The sequence below is a fragment of the Neofelis nebulosa genome, chromosome 3, assembly GCF_028018385.1.
Source record: "Neofelis nebulosa isolate mNeoNeb1 chromosome 3, mNeoNeb1.pri, whole genome shotgun sequence".
Taxonomy (NCBI): domain Eukaryota; kingdom Metazoa; phylum Chordata; class Mammalia; order Carnivora; family Felidae; genus Neofelis; species Neofelis nebulosa.
Window position 1 is genome coordinate 122,108,074 of NC_080784.1, and position 18,397 is coordinate 122,126,470.

The following is an 18,397-nucleotide window of genomic DNA, read 5'->3' on the forward strand; positions in this document are numbered from 1 at the left end:
CAGAGAACAGGAGTAATTTGGATATCTAAGTACCAGCTCCTACGTTAAGAAAAACCCTTTATACCCTGACGAGTTATGGATTCCCACAGGCATATGTTGAACACATTTGGATCAGGTACATTTCCAGTCCAATCAGTGCCTATTTGTGTGCAAAAGAAACAGTGTTGCTCCACTGTGATATGGAAGTGAGGTGCACTTTCGAGTAGAGAAGGATACTGAACATGGTGGCCTTGTGACTGATGGGTCCAACACAAAAATCTAAGAAGTAGGTTTCACTCCATGTTACTTTCTATAAATTTAAAAATAATTTCTTACAGCATGTATATAACACCTCTCATATTTCTTTTCATTATAAACAAAAATACATATTCATTTTACAGAATGTAGAAGTTACAGGTAAGAAGTCATAGCTTATAATTCTTTCACACAGAGGATGCCACTACTGTTAAAAATTTGTTGAGAATATATGCATATGGATATATATCCATATATACATTGCATAGATAAATATCCATATATATGTGTCTATGTGTGTTTGTATATGTATACATATACAAAAATAATTGCTAACCTGTTCTTGCACTTAAAACAGAAAAGAAATTTACTTCATCTCATTTAGCACTCATCAATAACATAATCTTATTGTCTGGTATCCTGATGTGTGATTCTAACTGAATAAGTTTATCTATCCCATATTGTTGACATATAACTGGAGCCCAAATTTTTGCTATTATAAAGATAATATAACGAAACAATTGATGGATGTCTCTAAACATTAATGATTGTTTAGGTTTCATTGATAGAATTGCTATGTCAGAAATAAGTCAGTTTTTAGACATTTGATATATTGCCAAATTGCTCTCTAAAAAGTTTATGCCTATTTACATCCCCACAGAAAATGCATAAGAATGGTATTTCCCACACATTTAATTCCCACACATTTTATAGGTTCCATTTTAAACTTGAATTCTTTAATCAAACAGTATGAAATATAAATGTAAAAAATATAAATGATAATAAACCGATGAAAAAATATTAATTTTTTTCTCCTGTGAGTTGCTTAGGCATACTTTTTTTCTTGATTTGTGAAAGATCTGTTATCATGATATTGATTCATTATCTAACATTAAAGCAGCAGGGATTTTTCATAGTTTATCATTTGTCCTTTAATTTATCTACATAAAAATAATTTTTAATTTTTATGTAGTCAAATAAACCTGTTCTATGGATTTTAACTTTGCATGTTAAAGAAATATTTGACTTCTCTGACTTTAACAGAAATCACTCTTTAATTTTAGCTAATGCCTTTGGCATATATTAAAATAACATTATATTTTAATTTCATCTATTAAAGTGATGTTATAATAATACAGATCCTATTGCTTAATAATTCTTACATATCTTGAAAACAATCTCACTTTGTAATTATTTATTTTTCTTTACACTGTCAAGTTAAATGTTTTTTAAATGTATAATTAAGTGTAACATATAAATGTAAAAGTGCACAACTCATAAGTATACAATTCAATGAATTTCCACAGGTTGCATCAGCTTTGTAAACAACACCCAACAACAACAAAAAAGAACATTACCTACAGTAAAGAATTCCCTCATGTTCCTTCCTTTCCAGTATCCCTCTCTTCATGAGAAATCAATATCCTGAATCTTAACACTAAAATTTTGCCTATTTTTGTACTCAGGCACCACATTTTCTTCCTTTTACCAATGAAAGTAAATGTTTACACTGATTGAAAGAATACATAGAAAATCAGAATTGGTTTGTAACCATGCTAAAAAATTTGATGAGTAATTGAAATATTTTTACAAAGAAAACACCAGGCCCAGACAAGTTAAAAAAAAAAAAATTATGCCAAATATTTCAGGAACAGATAATCCCAATCTTAAGAAACCTTCCAGAAACTAGAAAAAGAGGAAAATGCTTCAACTTTTTTTTTACCAATACTCCAAAATTGAAAAGCCAAATACAACAAAGGAAAATTACAGGCAGTTGACTCTGGTGAATATAGATACAAAAATCCTAACCAAAATATTCTAAACCAAATCAAAGACTCTGTATAAAAGAAAATATGTCATGAACAATTTAGATTTATCCAAAAACTTAACACTGGCTTGATACTAAAAAATTTGATTAATTTAATTTACACATTAACAAATTAGAGGAGATAAACTTGGCAAGGTCAACAGATGCAGGAAAAGAGTTTTGATGAAACCCAAAAACATATTCATGGTAGAAACTTTGAGTAAATTAGGAATTAGGAAGAAAAGCTTCTTAAAATGTTTATTTATAAAACTATAAAGATTATAATTAATAATATTTGTAATGACAAAGCATTTTGTTTAATACTAGGAATACATTAAGTATATCACCACTCTTTTCATAATGGTCCTGGAAGCCCTGGCCAGAAAAATAGAAAGAGAATAAGGTTAAAAAAAATAAAATTACAAAGAAGGGCACCTGGGTAGCTCAGTTCATTGAGCGGCCAACTTCAGCACAAGTCATGATCTCATGGCTACCAAGTTTGCGTCCCGCGTCGGGCTCAGTGCTGACAGCTCAGAGCCTGGAGCCTGCTTCGGATTCTGTCTCCCTCTCTCTCTCTGCCCCTTTCTCACTCACTCTGTCTTTCTCTCAAAAATAAATAAAAACATTAAAAAAATTTTAAGTAAAAAAAATTACAAAGAAAAGTGCTATTATTTTCAAAAATGCAACCAAGGATGTAGAATCCTAAAAGAAACTTAAGAAAATATTTGAATATGCAATAAATTGCCCAAATAGTAAATCAATATACACAATCCAATTATATTTGTATATAACTTAAAAAAATCATTCAGAAAATATCATTTTTAAAAGATGACATTTAAAAAATAACAAAAAATAAAAAGTAATCAAAAATAAATCTATCAAAAATATGGTTCGTGCTTGTCATAAAGAAAATTATAAACTTTATTAAAGCACATTAAATAAGGCACCATAAAAAAGCAATGCTTAACGTACAGTAGGATAGAAAATGGAGGTATTAAAAATGTCAGTTCTTTCCAAACTGACCTTAAAATACAGTTAAAACTTCAACAGGGTTTACATAAAGCTTGAAAATGAAATATTAAAATTAATGTTGAAGAGCACATATCCAAGAATAACCAAAAAGCTCACAAAAAAAGGAAAGGATAGTCTGAAGAAGACTTCTTTTTCAAGATATCAGGGCTCATTTTCAAATATTGTTGCATAAGACAGTGTAGTATTGGAACAGAGCAAATGAATAAAGCAAAGGGTAGAATAAAGAGCCTAGGAAAAGAGACAGTCATGCATACATATAACTTGGTTTATGGACAAACCTGGCATTGTAAATCAGTGGTAAAGGGACAGGTTATTCAATAACAAGGATAGCAGATGCCTAAAAACTTTTAATTTTAAACATAGCCTATTATTAAAATGTTTGAACATACTTAAAAACTAAAATATAGTAAAATGATCACCTATATCCCTGTATTAGTTATTGTTCCCCAAATAAATGGAACCAACAGGAGTGGGGAAAGAATGAGAGAGAGAGAGAGAGAGAGAGAGAGAGAGAGAGAGAAGAAGAAGAAGAAGAAGAAGAAGAAGAAGAAAAGAAAAGAGAGAGAGGGAGAGATTTTAAGGAATTGGCTCATGCAATTGTGGAGACTTGGTGTGTCCAAAATATGATGGGGGAAGCCAAAAGACTAGAGACTCAGAAGACTTGCAATTTGAGTCCAAAGGCAGTCTGCTGGCAGAATAACTTCTTACTCAGGGGAGGTCATTTTTTGTACTATTAAGACTTTCATCTGATTGGATGAGGTCCACACTCATTATGTAGGGTAATCTGCTTTTTTTATAGTCTATTAAATGTTAATCTCATCCAAAAAAACACCTTCACAGAAACATCAAGAATAATGTTTGATCAAATATTTATATACTGTGGCCCAGCCAAGTTGACACCTAAAATTAACCATCACTGTAGCCCTCATACAAATTTTCCTTTATCTTTTTCTTCATAAGTTATTATTTCTACCTTATCTGAGCATATAAAACTAACACTATTCTTCACCCATACTTATGACAATAATTGTTTTAGACGTTTATATTTAGTGTTCAATACCAATTTTTCCCCCAGTTATCACTCTGGCAGGTTTCTCAGGAAAAGCTCATCAACATAGTATTTCCTTAGATTCTGCATGTTCAAAATAGTTTTTCTCTAGTCTCGAACCTGGAAGGATATCTTGACTAGATATTGTATCATTAGCTTATTATTTCCTTTCACATATTGTAGATGTTGCTATACTATTTTATGATAAAATATTGTTGCTAAAAGGTCAGATGCCAACTTGCTTTGATTTCCTTTGAAAGAATTTGGTCCTTTTGTCAGAAACCCAGAGAAGTTTATTGCTATTGTCTAATGCTAAGATATTCTCCAAGTTGACAATTCAATGTATAGATTCAATCTTCCATAATTTCAGGAGAATTTTCTTGAATTACATTTTGAAATATTAGTTCGGCTCTATTTTTTTTCTTCTTTAGGGTTTTCATTTACATATTTATTAGGTTTACTTTGCTTTTCTTCCATATCTATCAATTTTTTCTCAGATTTTTTTGGTCTCTTTCCTTATATCTGCATAGTTTTCTTGACCTTCCTCATTTCTGTCATGCATGTCTGTTTATTGTATAGTTATATTCATTCATCTTTGTGTGTCAATAATTTATCTTAATTTTGGAGATGATTTTGTCCTTTTAAAAAATATTTTTAGTTCTCTAAGATATTCTTTCACATCTTCTTGATGTTTCAGCCATTCTTCTAATTTGTTTGCATTTTTCCTTCCTAATGGTTTTCTGTATGTTTGAATGCTTTATTTTTATTTCAGTTTTATTTTTGTTACAATTTTCTTTGTGTTTTATGACTGCATTTCTCTCATGTACTTTTATTTGCAAAATAATTTTTAACTTCATTATCTACTATTTTCTTATAGTATCTCTGCAGGATTTGCACGTTAGTTTGGGCTTTTTGGTTTTTATTTTTTTAAAGATGTTAGATATTCCTGGTATTTTAGTTGGAAAGGGGATTCTATGGATTGAAGTATAGCAGGTGATTGAAGTGGCTTTTCTGATTTTTCAGCTTGAAGATTTCCTCTTCTGTTGCTACAACTAAGGGAAGTTGTTATATTGCATGTCATTTTTTGTGGCCAGCCTTTCTCTGGCCTTTCTCTTTTCATTCCTATCATATTCTAGAAAGGCTACTTACCTTTTTGATCACTGCTTGCTGTTTTCAAAGGACACCTCCAATTTCCAGGTTGTTACTCTTTCTACCCAAGATTTGATTCATTCCTAGGATTGCCAATTCCAGTCCCATGCACTTAGAAGCCTGTTCCATTCAACTCTTCCATTGTAAGTCCTCTGAACCACCCTATCACACATTTGCTCTTAGCAGTTCCCTTAGGGTGGGACTCCTACCTTCTAGAAGTAAACCCCTATAGTGATGTTTTCTGGCTTCTACCACTGCTGGTATGCCTCTGTACTTCACAGTATTCTGTGAAATTTTTTTCTGGGTTCTATGCAATATTAGGGGTTCTGGCAACAACTTTGTCTTGTGTGTTTTTCCCTAAGTACACGCAAATAGGAGTTTATAATTGTCTCAGTCTCCCAGTTACCGTATGGTAGTTGAGAGAGTGTTAACTTGATCTATTTTTACTGTATGTGGATTTTAGTAGGATGTTTCAGGTGATTCCAATGTAGGTTGCTGCTATAATCTCAGACGGCCTGAAACTCCTAGAATTCTTCAGCTTCATTTAAATGAAAAAAAATCCATAATATTTAGAAGAAAATATAGCTGATTATCTGTACAAACTTAGAATACGAAAGACTCTTTAGCAAGACTCAAGAAGTTTTATTAGTTTTCTTGGGCCTCTATAACAAAATATCATAGACTGTGTAGCTTAAACAACAAAAATTAATTTTTTCCCAGTTCTAGAGGCTGGAAGTACAAGACGGGGGACCAACATTGTCAGTTGGTTCTCCTGAAAACCGTTCTCCTGGTTTGCAAACATCCACCTTCTTTCTGGGGCTTCAAATGACAGAGAGAGAGACAGAGAGGAAGAGAGAGAGAAGGCTCTCTGGTGTTTCTTCTTATAAGGTCACTAATTCCATCATGAGGACCCATCCCTGTAAGTCATCTAAGCCTAGTTACCTACCAAAGGCCTCATCTTAAACTACCATCACAGTAAGGAATAGGGCTTCAACATATGAACTTGGGGTGTTGGGGAGACACAATTTAATCTATAGCAAAGTGGAAGTCATATAGGAAAAGATTAATAAATTCAACCGTATTAAATTCAAGAATTTTTGCTCTCCAAATGGCAGCATAAACAGATGAAAAGAAAATAACTGAAAAAATATGTCTAATACATGTCACTGACAAGAAATTGGTATCTAAAATACATAAAGAACATCAAATGAGTCAATCAGGAAATGGCAAAATATGACAGAAAATTGGGCAAAGACATAAATAGTTTTTTTTTTTACAAACAAAATACCATGGTCAATGAACATGTGAAACAGATTCTAAACCCCATTTTAATATAACCCATGTAAATGTCATCCATGTAATAAGGAAATACTACTTAAAACCACAATGAATATAAACATATACCCACAAAGATCAGCAGAATGTTTTATAAGTGAGGGACTGTGCAGCATAAAGAAAGGAGGTATTAAGTCAAAAAACAACATGGAGGAAATAGAAATCAGGACAGTCATATATTGGGAGTGGGGGAGGAGAGCAACTGTAAACGGGTATGAAGAAGTCTTCTGGGATAATATTCTGTTTCTTCATCTATATGCTGATTATTCAGCTATAAGTAGTAATGTACTTCATAAAAATTTATTGTGCAGTAAAATATGATTTGTTCATTTTTCTCTATGTGTGTTATACAATAAAAATGTTGAAAAGTTTGAAGTTAACTTTAGAATAGAAATAAAGTACAAAACTACAAAACCTCAAGGTTGGAAGAAAAAAATAGTTTATGAATTCAACAGAAAATAATACAGGAGTAAAAAATCAGGTACAAGTAAACATAAAAATATGACAACAATTTTCAGTAAGTCAATAAGCACATGTCAGGTTGATGGAAATCCATTTCATATAATTTATAAAAGGTTTATTTAAAATAACATGACAAAGAATAATTGAATGTAGCATGAAAATGCTAAGATAAAGAAAAAGTGGCAGTTATGACCATAAAACAAAATATAATTTAATTTTTAAAAGCAAGCAAAAAAGACTCTTAAATACAGAGAATAAACAGGGTGGCCGGAGGGGAGGTGGGTGAGGGGATGTGCTAAATGGGTGATGGGCATTAAAAAGGGCACTTGTTGGGATGAGCACTGGGTGTTATATATGTAAGTGATGAATCACAAAATTCTACTCCTGAAACCAATACTGCATTTTACGTTAACTAACTTGAATTTAAATAAATAAATAAAATGAAAATAAAAAAATAAAAACCAAAAACAAGAGAGCAATTATACATTGAAAGATAAGTATAGTCCACTAAATAACATAATAATAATAATAATAATAATTAATTCTATGGACCAATATGTTTCTGTTGTTGTTGTCTGGGAAGAACATTTTAGTTCTGCTCTCCTTGAACCAACTTGTTAAGATGCAATATTGCCTAGTCATAGCACCTTTCTTCTCTATCCATGTGCTGAACCAATTCAGAAATAGAAAAAGATCAGACAAATGAAGATTAAATTATCAAAGCTGATATTAGGGAAAATGGCCCTTTTCTGTGGACATGTAGGCTAATGAATCCCATTAATAGACACTCATACCAAATCAGTCATCAGTATCATTAGACATCATTGCAGGCCTACCCTGAAAGGTCTGATTCTTTACCACTAAGCTGATCACACCTCCATGAGCAATTGAGCACATACTATGTTTACAGAAAAGGGGAAAGGAAGAGGCAGAACTGTGCATGGCCAGTTCTTCATCTCTAAATCATCAATTACTGATGTTCCTCCCCAAAAGAAGGATGAGTGAGAGGGGTAAAAGAAGGTCATTGGTAATATGCTAATGGCTTAGCCTCCAATTGGCAGAGACTAATTGTCAAAAATATCCACACACCCTTTCTTTAATAATAATTTAAAGACATACCTCCTTATTTTTACTGGGTAGATGGATGTCCAAGTAGACATGACATTTCCAAAGTCTTCCCTGCAAGTTGATGAGGACATTTAACTGACAAATGGAATGAAAAGGGAAGAGATATGCGCCACATAATGATCAGCCTTTCCATGTTCGTGTATTGTACTGGCTGGGAGTGGATGAAAACTATAGACTCAGAGTTGCAATAGCCCAGAGGTAAGTGGCTCAGCTGCCTTCAGCCCTGCCACCCTCAAATCACATGTATCAGCCACTGGATTGTAGGCTGTCTTAGTTATAGCTACTTAGCCTCTACCTTAAATACCGCGATGAAAGTACCTGAATGTATAGTGATGTCAAAACGTAAGCCTAAAAGCATTAGGTTAGCTATTTATTAGTGGGTAGTGAAGGCAACAATGCTGCACGATGACAAGTTGATATTTATCGTGCCATGATAAATTTACTGTCATTTTCTGCAGGTTGAAAGGTGGACTATATGTCCACAGAGTTTTATTAATTTTAGCAGAATTTATTGGTGAGTGTACTGGAAGCTCTTTACTATTTTCAGCTAATTTCTACTCAAGCTAATTATAATAAGTAGTTGATTATAGAAGCTATATTATAAGAAGTTTGGAGGAAAAAGTTTCAGCTTTCAGAGCCTTGAATTAAGAGGGGTTTTTTTCGTTTCTTTTCTTTCTTTCTTTCTTTCTTTCTTTCTTTCTTTCTTTCTTTCTTTCTTTCTCTCTTATTCTTTTTCTTTTTTTTTTTTTTGTTTAATCAGACAATGAGAGGCAGTAGGAGGCAACCCAGCACGAAAAATCAGTTGAAGAGTGTTGAATGCCCAATGAAGCCTAAGTTTGCACATGGCGTCAAGGTAGTCCAAATAAAACTGAAGTAGAAAATGAAGAGTCAGGCAAAAGGCAATATAACAAAACAGGAATGTTGGAAGTTTTAACAATTTTTTGAAGGACATCTTTGAACACATAAACCAGGACCTGAACTAAGTCAGAAAGGGCAATTATATTACAAAAAAATCATATGCCTGACCCTCAAAAGCATGTGACAGTTTTATCTTCTGAAATAATCCCCTAGAGCCAAACCAAATCAGCAGGAAGCAGGTGGTGACAGCTGTTCAACTTCCAGTACTACTTCTGATGCAGCTACAAAAGATAATGGAGTAATGTTTGCCCTCAGAGGGCACATCCAAAGGCCACGCGGAATAATGGGTTACAGAGTTCTGCCCAGGGGGCATAATCAATGTCGAAAGGGGGAAATTTCTCCATGATCAGAGCAGGGAGTCAATGCAGGTCCTTTCCAGCAAGATTTTTTTTTATGGCTATGATGCAGTGACTGCTGTGTGCTTCCTGCTTTCCCTCTTCCAATTAAGAATTATTCTCAGCTAACTAGTTCAAACTCTCCATTGCGTGTTAGATGTTAGGAGGCCACAGATAACACATGAGCCAGGTCGTAAGTCACAGGGTCACGGGGAGCAATTCTTTGGACACAATCAATGTATAGGACTTGGGTTGTTTTCTCTGGGAGACTTGAATGTGTTCTAGGTGTGGAAAGCTCTGATTTTAATTGCAGTACAGGTTTAATGCAGTTTTTCAAAGTCTTAAAGGTTAATAAGTAAAGAATGGAAATAAGATATGCACCTTACAGAAACAGAATATGGAAGCTCAATAGACAGGCAGTGTTCTTGTGTCTAAAGATGACCACTTACACTCATGCATTACCATTGAGTTCCCATCCTACCCCCCCACCTCACCCCTCACGGTATTAAGGAAACAAGAGTGAAGGGATAAAAAGGAGAGGAAAAGATGCAACCCACTAAGGCAACAGGGTTAGGAGAGGAGACTAGCAACTGCACTTTGGAAGCAGGAAAGCCATGGACAGTGGTAACTGATACAGTAATCCTAAGTAAACTGAATCCTGACTGAGCAGTGGGGAAAATAGGAAAGCATCATTATTTATGCTGCAAACCCCCCAAAAGGCTTAAGAATAGCAGCTGGAGGTAGCTCAGGGCGGGGGGGGGGGGGGGGCGGGGGGTGAGGCTAAAGGTGGAGTTAACGTGGAGGGTTGTTTAAAAGTTGGGGTAGGAATCAACAGTTGGCCTTGACAACTTTTTCTTTCACTTCAAGCATCAAGCAACTGCTCCCAGACCCAGTAAATGCACTGGCTTCTCCCTTCCTCCCAACTTTTAATCTCCCACCAGGCCTCCAGTAAACACTGAAGGGTTATCCTCTGGATAGGGTAAAGTGGAAGTCTCTAGACCAGGAATTGCCAGGTATTGCTGAAAATGGAACCATGCTAGACAGATGTATTCACCTTGTGATTGCTGAGATCTACTAACTGCTTTTTATATAAAATCTCGGTTTCAGGACACTGCTGTATCATCTGGTTTACTTTTATTTTTATTCATTTAATAAATATTTATGTGTGCTTAAATATATTTGCTTTTGACCCAAACTGAGATTTTCTTTTTTATTTCACATGCTGGTTTAATTCCTTTATGTTTTTAAAAATAAGTACTTTACTTCTTGCTTTACTTCCATCTGTTATGTTTTAATACATACTTTAAATGCTGCCTTGATATTATTTTTGTTGCCATTTTCCTTGTATACAAATATATTTTCTTAGCCCCCTTGTTCTGTTTCTGTAAGGTGTATATCTTATTTCCATTCTTTACTTATTAACTCTTAAGACTTTGAAAAACTGCATTAAACTTGCACTGTAATTAAAATTGCAACCAAGAGCAAAATGGTATAATTTGTGTATTGCTTCCTCCTTCAAATGTGTGAAATTCCTGTCTGACTACATGTGTCCAAACAGTTTATTCACCAACGCCCTCTTGATCTGTGTTAGACTTATCTAGAGTTTTAATTCCAGGAAATTGTTAGTTCATCTTTTCTTTATATAATATCTATTTTTGTTTTGAGAAAAGTTTTTTGTTGGTTTTGTTCAGTTTTTGAGCAGATTTATAACAATTTTATTTTTATATATTTAACTAGTTGGTCAGTCAAAGTAAAAAAGAAAAAAAAAGTAGAAACCACTTTGCCTTAAGACACAAAGAATTTAATGCAAGAAGTTGGCTGCACAGGTAAAGAGCTGGCCGAGAAACCAAGTAAAAGACAGTGAAGTAACCCTGAGATTAGCAAAAGCAAGGAGACACTACTGTCCCTAGGCTGAATGGATATGAGGGGAGGCAGTGATCCTGGCCTAGGTCACCCATGGTAATTATGATAGGCCTGTCCAGACAGAGCTGGACCTATCCTGGAGATGGAACCTTGGCTAGTTATGCTGTGGCGGGAGCTACTTACCTTCATTCTTTAAATCTTCTACTGGGGCCTAGCATTGGCTAAACCTGTGGAAGAAGACAGCTGAAAAGAGTGGTTGATGAGAGTTAGACCCATGTGATATATGACAGAACAAGGAGATGATAAGGAATGTATCTGAGGACCATGAGGCACAAGGCTTTCACTGTTCACTTTCTTCTATTATTCAGCATCTATTTTCATCCTACTCATATTTAATAACTCCGTGTTTCCACCAAGTTCCTGACCAACAAGTACTTATCCATTGTACAAATATAGATAATCTCATCCACTTCCCAACAAGGGGACACACTACGAACCATCAGCCATTGAATCAAATTCAAGTTTACGATCTCCAAGATAACTAGTTCTTATCACTCAGGTCTAGATATGGTTACCTATGGACCATGACCTATGAATTAAAGTGTCAATATCACATCTAAAAAATAATATTGGAAGGAGGAGTCATATATACCTTTAGGATATATACATATATATGTAATAATGCATACATATATATATATATATATATATATAATAATTCTTGAGTGTGTACCTAGTTCCAAGGCCATATTTTTAAGTTTCTTATTCCTACTGTCATTATGTTCCCCTAGCCCTCAGCAGAGCCTCTGCTTATTGGTATTTTTAACTAGGAGGATAATCTAAATCTTAATTTCTGAAGTGTTTGAGTCCTTAGTGCTCCTGTCTCTGTTGAGCTGCTCTATTCTTCCACTGAATTTACTATCAGACATGAAATTACTAAGAAGTGTCTCAGTTCATCCCTAGGTTGTAAAATAATATCAACTGCTCCCATTTGCAAAAGCAATTCAATTGTCCCCTTTGTAATTAGGACTAAGCATCTCAGTTCCTTTTCTAGCTATGAATTCTGTGGTTTAAAAGGTGTCAAAAACCTAGGCAGTGGTCTGAACTTCTAGTTTGGTGGAGCCACTGTTGCTTCCTCTACTGGAGACATTCTACCATGGGAATAAAAACTCACTGCTACATAACTTGTGGTGGGATACCATTATGATGAATAAGGCTTTCTCTAAGTCCTCAGTTGTTGTTGCTTTTAGTAGTAGTATTGTGAGTAAGGAAGGAATATTCAAACCCAGAATAAATATCTAGTCCAGTGAAGACAAATCACTGCCTTCTCCACAATGGAAGAGAGGCAGTGTAATTAACCTACCACTAGAATGTAATTGGTCTCCCTGGGAGACAGAGCCATATCAGGTCCTTAGAATTGGCCTCTGCTATTGGTAAGTTGGGCAGCCAGCATAGGCCATAGCCTTATCACCCTTGGTGGAGTAAAGGCCATGTTGTTGAATCCTTGCAAAGTTTCCATCCCTGCTACATAGCCACTTTATGCATTATTATTGGATGCCTGGAGAAAGAAGCCAGCATTCATAAAATGAGCTTTCTACCTTAATGATTTTTGAAAGCCTCCTCTACAGTAGCTATAGTTTTATGAGAAATCACATGAGACACAATATCATCCCACTTTGTACATATTATAGAAGTCCATCCACATACATCTTCTTCAGACCCTCTCACCATCAATCATCTGATCCTGTTCTTTCCAAGTTCCTTACCAACAAGCCAAGCTATTTGTTACCACCCATGAGTAAGATCCTTAGGCCATGTGTCCTTCCAAGCAAAATGGAAAATTATATATATTGCCTCTTTTTTCCTTTACTAGACCATCACCTCTGAGTGGGCATGTAAGGTAGCAATATATCATTCCCAGCTGGTGCCAGCTTTTTCTTTATATGTCAGCTACTTTCAAGAAAATCTCCATGAAGCCATAGGTATGGGTGAAAAGAATCATGACAATTCAGCATGAGTAGGTGTCATGAGAGTCTGAACCACCTGCCCATGAAGTTTTCTTGTTCCTTCCATATATTCATGAGTCTAGACCATGATACTCTAGACCACAGTCACCCAATAAGTCATAGTGATTGATCCTTCACAGTCTTAAGGATAAATCTGATAATACCTAATGCATAGTGGACATCTCAGGTTACATAGTGTCTTGGTGGCCAATGAGCTAACATTCAGCCTCTACCAGGTCTCAATAACAAGCCAGGAATTGCTTCTCAAAATCAAATCCTTATTAGCAGAAGACTTTCCTGCCAATCCTCAGGAACTGTCCATTCATCTTTAATGTAGATTAGCAGAGGTTTTATATGTCATCCTGACTTATTATTAATACTGGGAACATCATTGAATTTGCTGGATGACAGGGAAGCTTGCAGTAGCCTGAACCTGTTGTAGAATATTCTTTTGCTTTGCTTCCACTCAAAACATGCAGAATTATAGGTTACTCATTAAATGGAATAAAGCATTGCTCCCAAAAGCCCTCCAGAAAAGTCTGATAAGCACTATACTACTTTGTTAATAGTAAGCTGTGCAAAGTACAACATCTCACCTTCTATTTGGGAGAGTTATCACAAAAAGCCTGAGACTTCTGCACTCCCCAAATTTACTGACTAGGCAGGTCCCTGAATAGAACTTGTCTCTCAAATTCTAGTATACATGTATCCAACTAAGGAGTCTAGAACACTTGTTATTTCTCAACAGCTCAATCTACATGATGTCATCAATATAGTGCACCACAGCATGATTTTCTAAAAGATGCTTATATGATCAGTATTTGAGCAGATTACCATGCATCAGTTGCCAGTCCCAGGGGGGAAATTTAAATCTTTCTGCCCATTGCATCTTGGTATCAGCGTCACCAAGAAGAACACAATCCAGTCAAGCCCTGGGTGGAAAAATTTTTAAGTTTTATAGAGAACAAGCAGAGCAAGATCAGCTTCAGTAATGGGTATTATTCTCCCATGGCTTCAGGACTTTTCCTGTGGCCGATACAGAGCAGTTTGCCTGCAGTACCCCTCTTGTACCATAGTTGAAAAACTTTGTCTTCTCCTTGCAGAGGACAGATGTAACAGTGGGCTCGGCCAGGTGCCATATATCCCACATACTTTGAATAAAGACCAAAAAAAACCATTATTTGACCCTGAAAAAGGGAAACAGTTTCCCACACAAGGTGATAAGCCTGCTACAGACTGTGTAGACTATTTGTCTCTTGGTAAGGAGGTGTTCCAAGCCCAAGGCCCATTTTTACATGGTGAGAGGGAGTTGAAAGACTGAGTGTGGGGGACTGTTCTTTCCGAGAATCAACCTTTCACTAGACTATATTAAATAAAGAGATTTGAAAAGACAGCCTTGACAGTGAAGGGACACTTCTACTTACGTCAGGTGAAAATGAAATGCTTCCCATCATCCTGCCAGTTCCTGTGATGGGGTAGATTTCTTGCAAACGTAAAAGCAATAATACCTCACATCCCTATACAACACTTCTTGGCAATAGGATCTTGCGATTCTTCATGTGAAATAGCATGTATTTATTTCTCCACCCCTTGCTTGAATCAGAACTGGCTTTGTAACTTGCTTGGACTGGCAGAAAGCCACGGAAGTGATGCTGTGAGACTTCTAACTCTAAGCCTTAAGAGGCCTTGAAGCTGCTGTTCTCACCTGCTACCTAGAGTCTGACTTGTAAAGAAGCCATAAAAAGGATATCGAGGAATATAGCCTTTTGTTTTACCGATTTGGAGGTAAGGGGCAGTTCCAGGAGTTTTTCTTGTCCCATCCTCCTATCATGATAGCCCTCACTCCACACATAGGGAGGCAATGTAGGGATTTTTCAGTGGCCAAGAATGTTTATTCCAACTCTCAATTTAGGATCTGAGATCTCCATAAGCCGGATCTGTGGGTCTATTGAAACCTTTGTGAGATTAAGTCAAGCTTGTAAAATTTTCAACACAGAAGGGACTTTTACTCAGAGCCCAATCACTTGCCTGTGCCCCATTACAAGAGGATTAGACAACATACAGAAAGACAGATATTTTTTGGGCAGTAAATTCTGTACCACAACTGTCTACTGCTGTTTGTCAGAAGAAAAAAAAAACTAGCTTCAGTTTTATTCCTCCATAGGTAACTTTCATTTGTTTTTGTTTACTTACATATTTTATACTATTTTGTTTTATATTTCTTGTTTTGGTGTTTCCCAAGGTGAATATCAGTATGGATTTATTTTCACTGGTTTTGCAGGGAACATAACCTAGTGTAAATAGAGACATAAGTCTCTATTTACAATCTGCTGGTTTTCTGAAAGTCACTCTCTCTGGATGATTGTGTCAGTGTTAGCAGAGAAAAGGAAGGTGGAGAAAGCAAGAGGGAAGAGGCAAAAAATATTTAGCAGAGTAGAGAAAGAATGATACTTTCTCTTGGTTGGCTCAGACCTTGAATTTCCAAGTCCATTGACATTGTGGAAAAATTGTAAATCGTTTTCTGCTTTTTTTTTTTTTTTAAGAAGCAAGGCAAAATTTAAGGGTATAATATCAAGCCAGATTGGGTTTTCTTAACTTTAGTTCTATTTGCCTATAAAGAAGACTTTGCATAGTTTTCAACAAGTTGCTTATTGTTTGTACTTTTAAGCTCTATAATGATTTATCAGCTTTTTCCATGTTTTCCTTAGTTTTGTGGAAGGCCGGAAAAGACTGTACCTTTTTAATTCAGAGCACAGCATTGAAATTTAACAGACCGTTGATCACACTATATCCTCAAAGCTAGTAATGATAGACTGTCACTTTGAAAACATGAGATTTGGGGTGGTCGAAGTATCCTGCTCTGTGACAGTAACAGTTTCACTAAGTACAGGAGTGTATGTAATACTTACTGGCTCCCTTATGCCTTCCGTAAAATGCCAAAATTTCCAAAGCTTCCTCAGAAATACCAAGTCGACTTGCACTCTTCCCACTGCCTATATGTTCCTAGCCCAGCCCTAAATCCTATATATCATGGAAATTAATCAGCATAACGTGCAGAAAGAAAGGAAAAAATAAGAAGAAAATAAGGGAGTGAAAATAAAATAAATGCTTTAGATTGGAATTTCTATTTAAAGAGGTCTGGAAAATTTATTTCCTTATTGAAAGTTAAAATGCATGTAGAACAAAGCAGTTTCTGACCCGTATATTTTCTTTTTCTATCTTCCCTATATATTGTCTATTTTCTTACTTGAGCAATTGACAGAGAATAAAGAGAGCCCAGAGATAGAATCTATCATAGGGTAAAGCAGAATGAATCATGAAAATGTCTTCTATTGTACAATTGTCAGGCTCCAGATCTGTCTACTGGTTCCTGGCATAGCAATACAAACATTTCTTTATGACTCAGGAGGGGCAGAGTGTCTTTTTATTGTTTATTTAAAATCCCTGCACATCAGTTGATGATCATCTGTGTGTCCATCTACCAGGGATATATCAAGTAGAAATAAATATTTAAGTCTGATGTATATTTTTTACATTCTCTAACCAATTTTGAAATAAGAATAATATAGAAAATGTCATGTAGCTGCTTGGTAATCTCTCCTTCTATTTAAAAGACAAAAAGGAAAATTAAGTGTTTAATAAAACTGCAAAATTCTCTAAATTTCTGCCCTTATTCACCATACCTTCACTCAGGAGATAGCTCAAAATGTAAGAAATGGTAGCAAATCAGTTGTAATGTATCTTTACAAAAATGAAAATCAGTGGCCATGATTTGTCCTCAAGGGAAATAGTCCCTTTTACATAAGACTGTATTAGGATATGTGATAGAATAAGACTCTTCCAAGAAAGGAATGGTATTTTCAAAACATAAAAGTTCTTTTCTGCTATTATCTGCTACCTTTACAGTGTTATAGATAGGACTAGAGTGAAGATAAAAAATGATGTAGTTAAAGGAGTACAAACTGTGAAAACAAAAAACCTGTATATATATATTTTTATTGATCTGTTATTCAGAAAGTAGGTGGAGATTTGAGTATATTTATCAGAATATTGATAATAGATGAATATCGTCTGCATTTTCCTCTTTCTTGTGAAATATATAGCTATTACAATTCTTAAGTTTAGTATGACTGCTTTTCAAATGTGCAATGTAATTTTATAGCTGCTTTAAAATCATATACTCATATCATATATTCCTCTTTTTGTTTAAAAAAATTTTTTTAATGTTGATTTTTGAGAGAGAGAGAGCGAGAGAGAGAGAGAGAGAGAGAGCGCGTGCGCATGAGTTGGGGAGGGGCAGAAAGAGGGAGACACAGAATCCGAAGCAGGCTCCAGGATTCGAGCTGCAGCACAGTCAGCACAGAGCCTGAAGCGGGGCTTGAACTCACAAACTGTGAGATCATGACCTGAGCCCAAGCCAGACACTTAACCGACTGAGCCAGCCAGGAACCCCATCTTACATTCCTCTTAAGGATTTAAGGCCAATTATAGAAATAGATGTAATATAAGAAGGTTGTATGCCCAAATTTTGGCATAAAATGGGACTTAAACATAATTAACTGTACTTGATTGTTCTAGGACCAAAATGATAAAATCAAAATATAAGATAAAAAGAATAAACACTGGAAAGTAAGCAACAGGCTATTAATAATCATAAAACTCAAGAAATAAATCAGTGCTGAGGGAGCCAAAAGAAAAGAAAATACTGTAAGGTGATTTATTTATTTATTTATTTTAATTTTTTTTTGTCTTTTTTTTTCAATGTATGAAATTTATTGTCAAATTGGTTTCCAAACTGTAAGGTGATTTAAAAGTTTACTTATGAGAAAGTACTGTAGCATTCAAGGAAGTTAGCTGACAGTTTACTGAAAAAATGTAAACTCTCTATTAAATTTTTTTTTAATTTTTTTTTTAACGTTTATTTATTTTTGAGACAGAGAGAGACAGAGCATGAATGGGGGAGGGTCAGAGAGAGGGAGACACAGAATCTGAAACAGGCTCCAGGCTCTGAGCTGTCACAGAGCCCGATGCGGGGCTCGAACTCACAGACTGAGAGATCATGACCTGAGCCGAAGTCTGC